Source organism: Sinocyclocheilus anshuiensis, unplaced genomic scaffold, assembly GCF_001515605.1.
Source record: "Sinocyclocheilus anshuiensis isolate Anshui unplaced genomic scaffold, SAMN03320099.WGS_v1.1 scaffold2063, whole genome shotgun sequence".
Lineage (NCBI taxonomy): Eukaryota > Metazoa > Chordata > Actinopteri > Cypriniformes > Cyprinidae > Sinocyclocheilus > Sinocyclocheilus anshuiensis.
In genome coordinates this window covers 323,504-337,428 of record NW_015536681.1, presented here as the reverse complement: position 1 = coordinate 337,428, position 13,925 = coordinate 323,504, and the positions used below count along the sequence as shown (strand labels likewise).

The window sequence follows — 13,925 nt, the reverse complement described above, 5'->3', positions numbered from 1 at the left end:
GGCTCAGACCTGGACCTTCGTGGAATGAAGGATTTAAAGGCGGCCGAGCACGTCTTGGCCTCCTTAAACTTCTCGACCACTGTCTCGATGGAAGTTCCGAAAAGCTCAGAAGGGGAAACTGGTGCATCAAGGAGAAAGCCCTTTCTCTAATCATGATATCCGCCAGGTTCACCCACAGATGCCTCTCCGTAACCACCATCGCCGCCATAGATCTGCCAATGGCAGTGGCGGTCTGCTTAGTGGCACGGAGATCTGTGGTGCGACGCAACTCAGCCACCTCATCAGGGGATAGACCCTGACCCTTATCCAGGTCTTTCAGCAGATCAGCCTGATAAGCCTGAAGCACCGCCATGGTGTGCAACGAGGCTGCAGCCTGACCTGCTGCCACGTATGCCCTGCCATTCAAACAAGATGTATACTGAAGGGGTTTGGATGGCAGGGAGGGAGCTTTAAGAGATGTCTCCCCATAGAGAGATAGCAGACCAGCGTCTCTTCAACAGGGGGCATCTTTTCATAACCATTCTCACGTACATGGCGTGCCGTCGGTCTCAGAAGCTAGTATTTGTATTGTTTGTTTTATTTTGTTTTATTTTAAAAGTAACGCAGTGTGCGATATTGGTCTATGACAGGTCAACTATCTTAAGTCTGCGGACCAGTTCAAACAATTTGCTGGGCTATGACTCAAATGGCTCATACTATCCACCTCCTCCTTTCCTGTCATCGATACCTGACTATCTTTGGCGATGGCCGTGCTCGCTACCGGTGAGGAGACAGAGGAAGAAACGTGGAAAACGGGGGGGCTGTGCTGTTCGGCTGAAGTCCTACCTGGCTCTGCAGTCTGGTGTGCGGTTCGTGGGACTTCGGGAGAGGTGGTCGGTCGGCGACTATCGAGGAGTGTGCTTCAACCATCTTTGCACGTTTCCTCAGGTGCGGCAGTCAAAGGAGCTAACGGACAATCCGCTTCGGTTAAGGATGGGTCTACTAAATTCGAGATCGGTGGTAAATAAGACTTTTATTATAAATGTCTTTTTTACCTCGCGTGAGTTGGACTGCTTATGTATTACGGAAACCTGGCTTACCATCGGTGATTCAAGCCCTCTTTCGGAACTTTTATCCTCGAGCTGTTTGTTTTTAAATTCGCCTCGCTTAACTGGCAGAGGCGGAGGATTACTTTCTATTTTTAAAGACAAACTTTCTCATCGCCAAATAGTACAAAATAAATACAGAAGTTTTGAGCTGCAACTGTTTATACTTGAACTAAATAGTCCACTATTGATTGCCTTGTTATATCGCCCTCCTAAATACAATGCAGACTTCTTAAATGAGATTTCAGATTTTTTGGATGAAATTGTTCCAAAGTGGTCATACTCTTGATCTTGTGTTATCATATGGAATTTCTCTTTATGATCTGGAGATAGTGGACAATGGGTTTTCTGATCATAAATGTGTTATGTTTTCTATTCCTATATCATCAAACCCGTTGCAACTCAAAAAGCAAGTCCGTAAATCACGATTAATTAACTCTGCTACTAATATAGTTTTTTTTATTAGCTTTCTGCGATACTATGCACGCTATGGATGCAACCCAGTATGAATTAAGTGCAGAGGAGCTTTTGTCTGAGTTCAGTTCTACATGTGTGAATGTTTTAAATGCAGTGGCTCCTGTAAAGACCTTAAAATCTAAACCAAGAGTTGACCCATGGATTGATGATAACATACACTCCCTGAGGCAGTCTTGCAGAAGAGCAGAGCGTAGATGGAAGACAGATAAGCTTCAGGTCTCTTTTGAAATATTAAGGGACTCATTGTTAAAATATCAAAAGGCTTTAAGAGCAGCAAGATCCAGTTATTTTACGAAACTTATTACTAAAAATTACCATGGACCAAGAACTCTTTTTACTGTTTTTAATGCTGTTATTAATCAATGTGTTTATGAGTATCCTGCTGTATCAAAGACCCTGTGTGATGATTTTCTTCAATTTTTTGTGAATAAGATCAGTGACATTAGATATCTTGTCCCTCTTTTGATCCTTCTATCTTTACGGCTTGTAAGGCGGAGTTTCAGCAATTTGAACCTATTTCTCTCTCCCCTCTTCAAGAAATAGTTGGTCAATTAAAACTGTCAGGCTCCTCTATGGATGCCATCCCTCCATTCCTTTTAAAACAAGTTTTCGATGCAGTGGGGCCTTATCTTTTAAACATAATAAATCGATGTCTGGAAACATACACGGTACCGGAAGCTTTAAAACATGCTATAGTTCGCCCTTTGTTAAAGAAACCAAACTTAGACTTAAATGTTTTGACTAATTTTAGACCTGTTTCTAACTTGCCTTTTATTTCAAAGATTTTAGAGAAGACAGTGCTGCAACAACTGCAGAGTTTTCTAGATAAAAATAAGGTATTCGAGCTTTTTCAATCAGGTTTTAAAAATGATCATTCAACAGAGACTGCACTCCTGAAGATTCTAAACGATGTTTTAATAGCTGCCGATTCTGGGGATTGTACAGTACTTGTGCTGCTAGATCTGAGTGCGGCTTTTGATACGGTAGATCATGCTATCCATCTTGCTCGCTTGGAGCATTGTGTTGGTATCAAAGGAGCTGCCCTTGAGTGGTTTAGATCTTATCTTTCAAACAGGAAGTTCAGTGTAAATATTGGGGAATATTCAAACTGTTGTTGTGTTTAGTTGTGCTATAGAAATAAAATTGACATTGACATTGACACACTATAAACTTCATATATAAACAAAAGGAAATTACTGATAGGGAGAAATTTAGGGCCATAGGGTCCTTTCCATGTTCTCACCGCGACCGCAACGCACAGCATGCATTCAGCTCCCGCGGGAGCTAAACACGCTCCCCCCAAATGCTAGATTACCTCAGAAATCAAGCAAGAACGAAAACCGCTGCCACGAATGCGTCGCTATTCCCGCAAGAAATTCGGGTAAATGGTGAAGTACTCACCTCCCCCTCAGTCCATTAGGGTCTATCTTCAGGAAATATGGGTTGTCGTTCCACTGCTATGCGGACGACACTCAAGTATATTTACCCTTAAAACCTAATACTGATGGGCTGGAAACACTTAGGGCCTGCCTATCTGACGTGAAAGCTTGGTTATCTTTAAATTTCCTCAATTTTAATGAGAATAAAACTGAAATCATAGTTTTTGGCTCATCTGATTCTCCTAGTCAAATAACCCTAGGTAATTCAACACTTCCGGCAAAGCCTTGGGTAAAGAACTTGGGTTTTGTGTTCGATGATGGTTTAAAATTTGACAAGCAAATAAACTCAGTGGTCAAATCCTGCTTTTTCCAGCTTCGTCTTTTAGCTAAAGTAAAACCTATATTATCTTTTAATAACTTTGAAAAAATAATTCATGCATTTTTAACATCAAGGCTAGACTATTGTAATTCACTGTACTACGGGATTAGCCAATCAGCTTTATCCCGGTTACAGATGGTACAAAATGCGGCGACAAGACTTCTGATGTACTAAAAAACGGGACCACATTACTCCAGTGCTACACACTTTGCACTGGCTGCCTGTACGATACCGTTGATTTTAAAGTTCTTCTTTTAGTATATAAATCTTTAAATGGTCTGGCCCCTCCTTACCTTTCGGATTTACTGACAGAACATCGTCCAGTTGTGTCTCTACGGTCGTCTAATCAGAGATTGCTACGTATTCCGAAATCAAAGCTGAAAAGTAGGGGTGACCGGGCCTTTTCAGTAGCTGCTCCCAGATTGTGGAATGCACTACCCTCCAATATTAGATTTGCTCCAACCATATCTGTTTTTAAATCTAGGTTAAAAACTTACCTTTTTGAACTGGCATATGGTCAGTAATGAAATGTATTGCACTGTGTGTTTTCTTCATTTTATATATATATATATTTTTTTTTTTTACATTCTCTTGTATTGGTGTAAAGTCAGACACCGGTCACGCTGAAGGCGTTCCCCATAGCGACCCCTAGAGGACGCAGTTCGAAGTTCCCTCGAAAGGAAGGTTTCAATTTCCGGTGTAGGTATTTTATACTAGCATTATTTTACTGACAAATGTCGAGAGTGCACTGTTGTAAGTTAGAGCGAAAGTGCATTAATATGATGCGCGAATCTCTCCGCTCGCACAACGATTTCCTTTGCTCTCTCACAAAACCGGACACGCGCTCTCAGATATACGCTGCTCTCGCCCAGAGTGTGCGCGCACTTAAAACGTGTCCATTGCAATCGCGAATCTCTGCTTTCGCTCAAAGTGTGCGTGTGTGCGCGCTCATATTGTGTCCTGTGGAGATGGTCCTCACTGCAGAACACAAGATCCAGGGGCCGAGGTTGGATCCAGATCCAACTCCTCCCACCTTACATTAGGGGTGGGAGAAAAAATTTATCCATCGATGCATTGCGATTCTCTCTCCAACGATTCTGGATCGATTCTGAGAATTTTAGAATCGATTCTGAGCTTAGTTTTTAAACAGATGCGCGATGACGTTGAGTTTGCTTTAGAAACACCCATATTCTGCTTGCTTCCAATTTTAGTATTTTCCTTACAAATGCTCTACAAAGTCATAATTTATGTGGTTTGGAATGCAGTGGACTTATATATTTAAAATATGAACCTCACTAACAGAAGGCTGCTTTCAATTTCAAATGCTGACGCGTGCTTTGTTTGTGAAGTCTGCTCGTGCATGCGGCTGTGCGCGATTCCGTGGTTTAATGCACTTGCATCTCAAAATGGTTTTATGACGCAAAATTAATGTAAACACAGCCAGTTATGTCTTAAGGGATTAAACGGACCGGACAAACCACATTACTTATATTTCAAAAGAGATCCGTGCGTGAATGCAGCTTATCTCCTGCTGTCTATGATGTCATAGTAAAAAACAACAGTAAAGATGAAGAAAAATCACTCACAGTTCTTGAATGGAAAACGTTCAGATAATCTTAAATACTGAAAGCACTCTTTGTTTGTTGTTTGTAATATGTTTGCTCCTCTTTATTATTTGCTACTTGCTTGTAAAATTCTTGACATACAACCATTTTAATTATTGTTTTCAATTTGTAATTATTTTTAAAAATATTTAATTACTTATGTAAGGATATGTAAATGTAAGGATTGTAAGATTCTCAAGTCAGTAAACGAATTAATTAATAAGAGGGGATGAAAGTAGATCAAGAATCGTTCTGGAATTGGATCGTGACTCCCAGAATCGGAATCGGATCGGATCGTGAGGTGACTAAAGATTCCCACACCTACCTTACATATACCTAAACCTACCCGTCTCCACCCCCTGATCCCTAAACCCACCCATCTCTGCCCCTAAACCTAACATCTCCACCCCCTAGATGTGGATCCAACCTCGCCCCCTGGATCTTTGTTCTGCAGTGAGGGGCTAGTGGTCCTGTGCGCTGGAAATCATCTTCTTCTTCTCTCTGATTTTTTGGTGAATTGGCAAACCAACATTAAAGGTGCATGTCCGCCACCTGCTGGTCTGGAGTGTGAAACGTACACGGTTCAGCTATGAACTATTCAACTATTATAGATTTTTAAAAATCATACATAAATAAATTAAAAAATACAAAATTCAAAGCTTCAAACTCTTTCCATTAATCTTGTCTTTTTAAATACTTAAACAATTCTTCATATATTCTTGACTGCATTACCCCATAGTGTCTGTTGAGTTCAGTTAGGAATTGAGTGAAATATATGTATTCATCATTATTAAAGTAAGGAAAAGCCTATCTGATAAAATGAATGTTAACCTTGATCAAAAACAGCAAATCTATTGGTTGTGAACATGTTGTGTAACATGAAAGTAACAAGCAAGCTGATTGGCCAATGCCATGTCATGCTCATGTCTGATAGAGGCAGGTGTGTCTGATTATCAGGTGCGGAGGTCCTTTGCTTGTGAAGTGCATACACTGCTCCTTTTTAAGCTGGTGCTGCTGGTTGTAAAACCAATGGAGAGAGATTGGTAAACCTGCACTGATGTAACCATCAAGTTTGGGTTAATGTGCATGCTGAGTTCATTCATTCAAGAACACCTGGGAAAAGCCACAATGTGTTCATCAACTTTGAAACGCTACTGGTAGGACAAAGACTCTAGATTTCTCTAGCAACTACAGATGGTTTATGAGAACAATGTTGACTTGCAAGATGTTTGTATTGTAAAGGATTTAGCATCTAATGCGCTAATTAACCATGTGCAGTAACAAGCATTTGAGTTAGCGTTGCTGTTGAATCGCTATGTTTATATGTTCTTTGATAAGTGATTTGTGAGTACACTAGCATGTTTGTAGTCAATATCCTTAAATGTACTTCATTATTTAACTGCTGTGTTTGTCTTTGCTCATATATAATTATATTTATATATGGTTTGTGTTTCCTGTATAGGTTATTAAGCTAAACAGATCTGAATGAAGCACTGAATTTATGCAAAGAAGATCATGTTTTTGTTTGAAGGATCTTCAATAAATTGCATCAGTAATCAAGAATCCGATGTTTTGAGTTATTCCATGCACAAAGCAAGTTAACCTTCTGCTTCGAGAGTCAAGCCAAATGATTGAAGCTGAACTCGGGGAAAGAATTCCAGAAACTCTCCTCTAATGCAAAAGGGCTTTTTGATGCTAATGATGATCTTAAGGCAGGATTACTGGCAGAGTTGGAAGTTAAAGCAAAGAGTGATGAGAAAGTGGAGCTTGATGTTCAGCAGGCAGCAGATATTGAGAAGACCATAAGTGATTGTGAGGCAAAGCTCGACGAGGTGCGAAAGATTGTCCAAATTAACCTGTGGCAAAGGTACGGCCAAGAGGAATTAACAATTGCAGTCCATGAAGCTGAGAAAGCTTGTGGACATTCTGCTTCAATACCTGTTGCTGGTGTCAATTGTGAGGAATATGAAGTTCAACTAATTCACTTGGAAAGGCTCGTGAGGAAGAAACAAGGAAACTGATTGGCCATTGAAACTTCACATGTTACATAGAACCAGGTGTGCTTGTTTGATTATCAGTGTGCAGAAGGATCTCTGTTGGCAAAGTGAATGTGCTTCTCCTACCCAAGTTGGCGTTGATACTGGTTATAAAACCAAAGGAGAAAGATTGCTAAAGCATGCACAGATGTAGCCATTGAGTTTGGAGTAAACCACATGCTGAGTTTGTTCAAAGACACCTGGGAAAAGCCACAATGTGTTCATCAACTTTGAGATGCTACTGATAGGATAAAGACTCATTTCTTTAGTGACTACAGACTGTTTAAAAGACCAATTGTGAATGTCTTGCAAGTTGTTTGTTAATGTTAGCGGGTTTAGCATCTAATATGCTAACTGGCCATGTGCAGTAAATGCATTTGATTTAGTGTTGCTGTTGAACCGCTATGTACTGTACTTTGTGAGTATTCTAGTAGCATTGGTTGTAGTTTAAATGAGCTAAACATCTTTAAATGACCACATTACTGTGTGTAGTGACTCATATATTTATACATTTTCTCTGTATAGGTTATTAAGCTAAGCATCTGAGCTATGCATCTGAATTAAACTCTGAAAATAAGCAAAGGAAGATCATGTTGCTGAAAGATTTTCAATAAATTGCTTTGATGATGAAGAATCAGATGTTTTGAGTTATTCCATGCACCCTCTGAAGTTGATTGAAGCCGTTTTCAAGTTTGGGTAGACATTGAGGCTGAGAAGAATCCCTAAATAACTTGACACTTAATAACCACACTTGTGGATAAGAAGATTAACGGCTTCTGATGGTCCAGAAAACAAAGCTGGTGCAAAGGACAAGAATCAACATTGTTAAAATAAGTAATCAGTGAATTAATTGAGCTGTTTAAAGATGACATATCGTTTGACTTGAAATAAGATGGCAGAAGAAGCATTGGTGAAAACCGTGGATTAACTTAAGAGAGAGAGAACCACTGCAAAGATGTGTTTTACCAAGCAAGCAAACCTTCTCATTCGAGAGTCAAGTCAAATGATTGAATCTGAACTCAGGAAGGAATTCCAGAAACTCTCTTCTAGTGCAAGAGCACTTTTTGATGTAAATAAGGACTATAAAATGGGATTGTTTGCAGAGCTGGAAGCTAACGCAAAGAGTGATGAGAAAGTGGAGCTTGAAATGCAGCAGGCAGCAGATATTGAGAAGGCTGTTAGTGACTGTGAGACAAAGCTCGAAGAGGTGCGGAAAATTGTCCAAATTAACTTGTGGCAGAGATATGGTCAAGAGGAATTGACTGTTGCAGTCCAGGAAGAGCTTGTGGCTTGTGGACATTCTGCTTCAATACCTGTTGCTGGTGTCAATTGTGAGGAATATGAAGTTTTCACTTGGAACTTGGAAAGGCTCGTGAGCAGAGCAGTCAAAACTCTACACGTAAGTCCTATAGACCCAAACACAGCTCTCCAACCTATGCCGATTACACCAGTTGTGAGAATAAAACCAACTAGTTTGCCTAAATTTAGTGGTATCAAGAGAGATTTCTTCCGTTGGAAGAAGGATTGGGAAAGTTTGCAGAAACAAGGAGAACCAACTGGATCAGCAGAGGTCAAGAAAATCCAGCTCCTGGATAGCGTGGATGACAGAATTAAGGATTTGCGGCTGTCAAGTTATAGTACTGCTGAAGATGTGTTTAGTGTGTTGGAGAACGGATATGGAAATAAGATAACAATCACCATGGAAATCATTGAAGAACTGGAAAGGATTCCTGTTGTAAAAGGTAACCAACCCAGAAAAGTGATAGACTTGATCCAGACTGTTGGAAAAGCTCTTTCTGACCTGACAGATCTTGGGAACACTGGTGCGATCAAGAACCCTCTCGTAATCAAATCTATTGAGAGTAAATTGCCTGAATTTGTAAAAAGAGATTGGCTTATCTTCATGATTGACCCTGATAATGGTGTAACCCCAGAAAATCACTTTGATCACCTGCTGAAGTTTTTAAAGAGACAGGAGGACGTTCTTGAGAAACTCGAGCAGCTCAGAATCACTGACAAGGTAGAAAGGTTTGATAAGTCCGGAGGAAGATTTGAGAAGAAATATGCATCTGCAAAAACTACAAAGAAGGTTTCTGACACTGGATGTATATAGCGGAGGAAGATAATCTCTACATCATGACATCAATCAATTTTTCCAAGCGGAGAAAGAAGATGAGAGTTGGACAAAACCTCAAAAGGGATCAAGACTCCTAATCCTCTGACCAGAAGGGAACTGCTGAGTGAAGTAGCTGGACTATATGATCCAATTGGCCTGGTCACTCCTGTGAAGCAAAAAGGAGCCATCCTTGTACGAAAGGCATTTCAGGAAGCAGGACATGGAAGTTTGAGCAAACACACATGGGACAAACCACGGAAAACCGTCGGAAAACCTTAGACAAGAAGCCATTAAAGTGTTTGAGGAGTATGTTCAGCTTGGTGAATTAAAGTTCCTCAGAGGCTTAACACCTTCAGGTTGGAAAGGAAAACCGAAGGGAATCACATTTTCTGATGGAAGTGATAAGTCCTATGGAGCTGTAGTATATTTTAGGTGGGAAACGGACCATGGCATTGAGGTGAGGCTAGTTGAATCTAAGGCCAAATTAACTCCCTTGGATCAGAAGGGAGAAGCAGTCAAGGCTGAAATGTGCAGTGCAGTTTATGCAGCCAGGCTCAGAAAGTACATTGAAAAGCATTGCCAAGTGGAGATTAATCAGTGGTTCCATCTGGTGGAGAGCCAAACAGTGTTGGGAGTTATTCAGTGGGCTAGCTATGGCTACCGGTCCTTCTTTGCAAACAGAGTTGGGGAGATACAGAGAACAACACATGTTAAGGACTGGTGGTGGATCCCAGGAGATCTGAACATTGCAGATATTATCACAAGGGGAGGTAGCCCAGAAGACCTCAAAGAAGATTCTGCATGGCAGAGTGGTCCAGTGTTCCTGAAATGGCCAGTGGAGGAATGGCCAATGAAGTCAGCTGCTGAGGTTGCAACTGCAGCAAGAGAGAGTATCAACAAACTTCAGAGGAAAGCGTTTTCTTTAGTTCTCACCAGAAGTCTGGCCAATGAAAAAGGTGTAGTCTCCTTGGAGAAATGTAAAGTGATCGATCATATGAATGGAGGAAAAGCTGAATCAAGACATCCCACTGTAGACTCCGGCACCTCTGCTAAGGGAATGGAAAGGCAGAAGGATGTTTCATCGGGAAGGATGTTTGATGGTTTAGTAATAAGTAAGTTAATTCATGTGGAAAAATTCAGCAGATTGTCCAGATTGGTCAGAGTTATTGCTTGGGTGCGTCGAGCTGTCAAGAAGTGGTTGGAAATGAGAAGTAAGACCCTGGGTTCCTCAAAGTGGGAGGCAAAGTCTTTGGAAAAAGGACTCCAAGAAGCTGTCTTGACTGTACGAGACCAGAAGAATGCACTTGTAGACCTCTTTCTAGTTGCCCAGGAGAACGTGATCTTTCCTGATACTACCCTCAGCAGGTTGGCAGTGTACAAAGATGAAAACTCTGGACTGTTAGTTTGTGGAAGAAGAATTCAAATCTTCAATGAGGACAAAACTGCAGTTCCAATACTACCATACAATGCACATGTGTCTATGCTGCTGGCTCAGGAAGCTCATGAATTAAACCATGAAGGAGTGGCTGGAACTTTGTTGAAAATGAGAAGCAGAGCTTGGGTGGTAAAAGGCCGCAGACTAGCTAAGAAAGTTGTGGACTGTTGTGTGACCTGCAGAAAGGCAAGGATGAAACAATGCCAACAGATTATGGGAGACCTTCCACCAGAGCGGACAGAACCAGCCGCACCATTTGAGTTTACAACCCTAGATTTGTTTGGTCCTTATGTGATAAAAGATGAGGATAAAAGATGAGGTAAAGAAGAGGGTGGGACGCAAAGTTTAGGGAATTGTCTTCTGTTGTATGGCATCAAGAGCTATCCATGCCGATATTGTCAGTGACCAATCAACTGAAGGATTTCTGTTGGCATATCAAAGATTTACAGCTTTAAGAGGACATCCAAGGAAACTGTGGTCAGACTCCGGAACTAATTTTATAGGGGCCAAGTCTGTTCTTGAAGATCTTCACAAGTTCCTAGAACAACAAGACAGGATGAAATTACAAGTGGAAGCAGCCAAGCACGGTACAGAGTGGATTTGGAAAATTCATCCGGCAGATTCCCCTCACAGAAATGGAGCAGCAGAAGCAGCGGTCAGTCTTGTAAAACGAGCCCTCCAGAACTTGGGGGGTCAATGGAAATCTGTCATGGGGGGAATTTCAAACTTTTCTTTACATGGCAGCTACTTTGGTCAATGAAAGACCCATTGACGTCAGGACACAAAGCCGGAAGGACTGTGTGGAATATATAAGTCCAAACTCTCTTCTTCTAGGATGAACTGGAAAACATGGAGATCAACAAAGTTTTGACTTTGGAGGCTATTCATATAAAAGACTAAGAGTTATCCAGGAAGGAGTCAACAAGTTCTGTAGAAGATGGTGTCAGTGGGCAGGTCCTAACCTATTTGTAAGAAACAAGTGGCATATCAAGGAGCGAAATGTTGCTGTGGGAGATGTGGTATGGCTGGCTGACCAGAACACTTTAAGAGGCCAGTACAAGTTGGCCAGAGTCATCAGTGTAAATGCAGACAAGAAAGGAATAGTAAGGGATGTAATGGTGAGAGCATTTCCCAGCTATCCGGTCTTAATTGTTAAACCAAGTCGAGCAGAAACGATTAAGGATGTCAAACCAGCGAAGAAACTTTGTAACAAGATCCCAGCTACAATTCTTCATCGAGATGTTCGATGCTTGGTGGTTTTGATTCCTATTGAAGAACAATAAAGAGATCCAAGTCCTGCCAAGAAGTGTGTGACCTCCTTGGGTCAACTGACCAGGAGCTCAAGTGGGAGGTGTTGAGTTCAGTTAGGAATTGAGTGAAAAATATATGTATGTTCATCATTATTAAAGTAAGGAAAAGCCTATCTGATAAAATTAATGTTAACCTTGATCAAAAACAGCAAATCTATTGGTTGTGAACATGTAGTGTAACATGAAAGTAACAAGCAAGCTGATTGGCCAATGCCATGTCATGCTCATGTCTGATAGAGGCAGGTGTGTCTGAAATGTATTGCCCACATATTTTTATAGATTAAATAATTCATTTCAAATGTATTGTAATTATGTTAACATTCCCTTTATATGATACTTAACTACATGTTTGGTGTCTTTAAATAGTACAATCAAGTACACTATTACTATGTCATTAGTAGCACTTTCTACCACATTAAAAAATATAGCACTTTAAGTACTTTATGCTAAAAGTATACTTTCTGTTAAACTGTGAATTTTGGTACACATCTAAATGCATCCTAAAATTACACCTATTGTGTATTCACTTCACGAAGCTGTTGTTTTCCATCATTAATAAATTAACTACTTGAATGTTAGAAATAATACATTTGATTAACATTACTGTTGAGTTCAGTTAGGAATTGAGTGAAGTATATATGTATGTTCATCATTATTAAAGTAAGGAAAAGCCTATCTGATAAAATTAATGTTAACCTTGATCAAAAACAGCAAATCTATTGGTTGTGAACATGTAGTGTAACATGAAAGTAACAAGAAAGCTGATTGGCCAATGCCATGTCGTGCTCATGTCTGATAGAGGCAGGTGTGTCTGATTATCAGGTGCGGAGGTCCTTTGCTTGTGAAGTGCATACACTGCTCCTTTTTAAGCTGGTGCTGCTGGTTGTAAAACCAATGGAGAGAGATTGGTAAACCTGCACTGATGTAACCATCAAGTTTGGGTTAATGTGCATGCTGAGTTCATTCATTCAAGAACACCTGGGAAAAGCCACAATGTGTTCATCAACTTTGAAACGCTACTGGTAGGACAAAGACTCTAGATTTCTCTAGCAACTACAGATGGTTTATGAGAACAATGTTGACTTGCAAGATGTTTGTATTGTAAAGGGTTTAGCATCTAATGTGCTAATTAACCATGTGCAGTAACAGCATTTGATTTAGCGTTGCTGTTGAATCGCTATGTTTATGTTCTTTGATAAGTGTTTTGTGAGTACACTAGCATGTTTGTAGTCAATATCCTTAAATGTACTTGATTATTTCACTGCTGTGTTTGTCTTTGCTCCTGTATAATTATATTTATATATGGTTTGTGTTTCCTGTATAGGTTATTAAGCTAAACAGATCTGAATGAAGCACTGAATTTATGCAAAGAAGATCAAGTTATTGTTTGAAGGATCTTCAGTAAATTGCATCAGTAATCAAGAATCCGATGTTTTGAGTTATTCCATGCGCCCTTCACTGTTGATTGAAGCCTTTTTCAAGTTTGGGCAGACATTGAGGCTGAGAATCCCTAGATAACTTGACAATTACTGTAAATGGTATTCAAGTAAATGTAAACACCCATAGATTGAAAGGATAATTAATACACAAGTCCAAACTGACCCTAAGTAAAACATTTCTACTGTATTTTTCATGAAAATCCAAATAGAACTTAGTGATAGCATATATTAAAATCCATAAAAATTATGTAAAGTGATCGTAGCACACTTTTAAGCAATGCAATTATAAAACACTTCAGGTACTACACTTAAAATCAATTTAAGTGTTAGTGCTATTTAGTGTATTAATTTATATTAAGTGTATTTTTAAATGGAAACGGTGGTGCGTTGAACACCCTGTTCTGATGACGCAAGAGTTGCAACTATGGCAGCTGAGAAGGACATTATTTGTGTTCTTTTTGAAGAATTTTCAGAGCCTCGTGAAATCGGTATAAATACGTGTTTAATACTGCAAAATACGCTTGATGGTACAGTCATTGCCCTTGCCCTCCAGAATAAAAGCGAACATCCCAATCAAATGAAGGGATTTGTGGAAACTGTGGTTCCTAATTATTGTGATCCAACATTTGCCTCGCATTTCAGGATGAAAAGACAAACATTTCAGG

At 40.1% G+C, this 13,925-nt stretch overlaps 1 protein-coding gene across 4 annotated transcripts in view; it reads left to right on the top strand.

The window, feature by feature from the left end:
* prozb (protein Z, vitamin K-dependent plasma glycoprotein b) overlaps window positions 1-13,925 on the top strand; it is a 23,697-nt gene that overhangs the window by 3,151 nt on the left and 6,621 nt on the right. Inside the window, exon 1 of one of the 4 annotated variants that reach the window (XM_016441743.1) lies at window positions 12,691-12,843. The exons of the other annotated variants lie outside the window; for them this stretch is intronic. The gene's annotated coding sequence lies outside the window, so the exon portion shown is untranslated. Of the gene's footprint in view, window positions 1-12,690; window positions 12,844-13,925 lie in introns of those variants that run through there. 4 annotated transcript variants of the gene reach the window in all.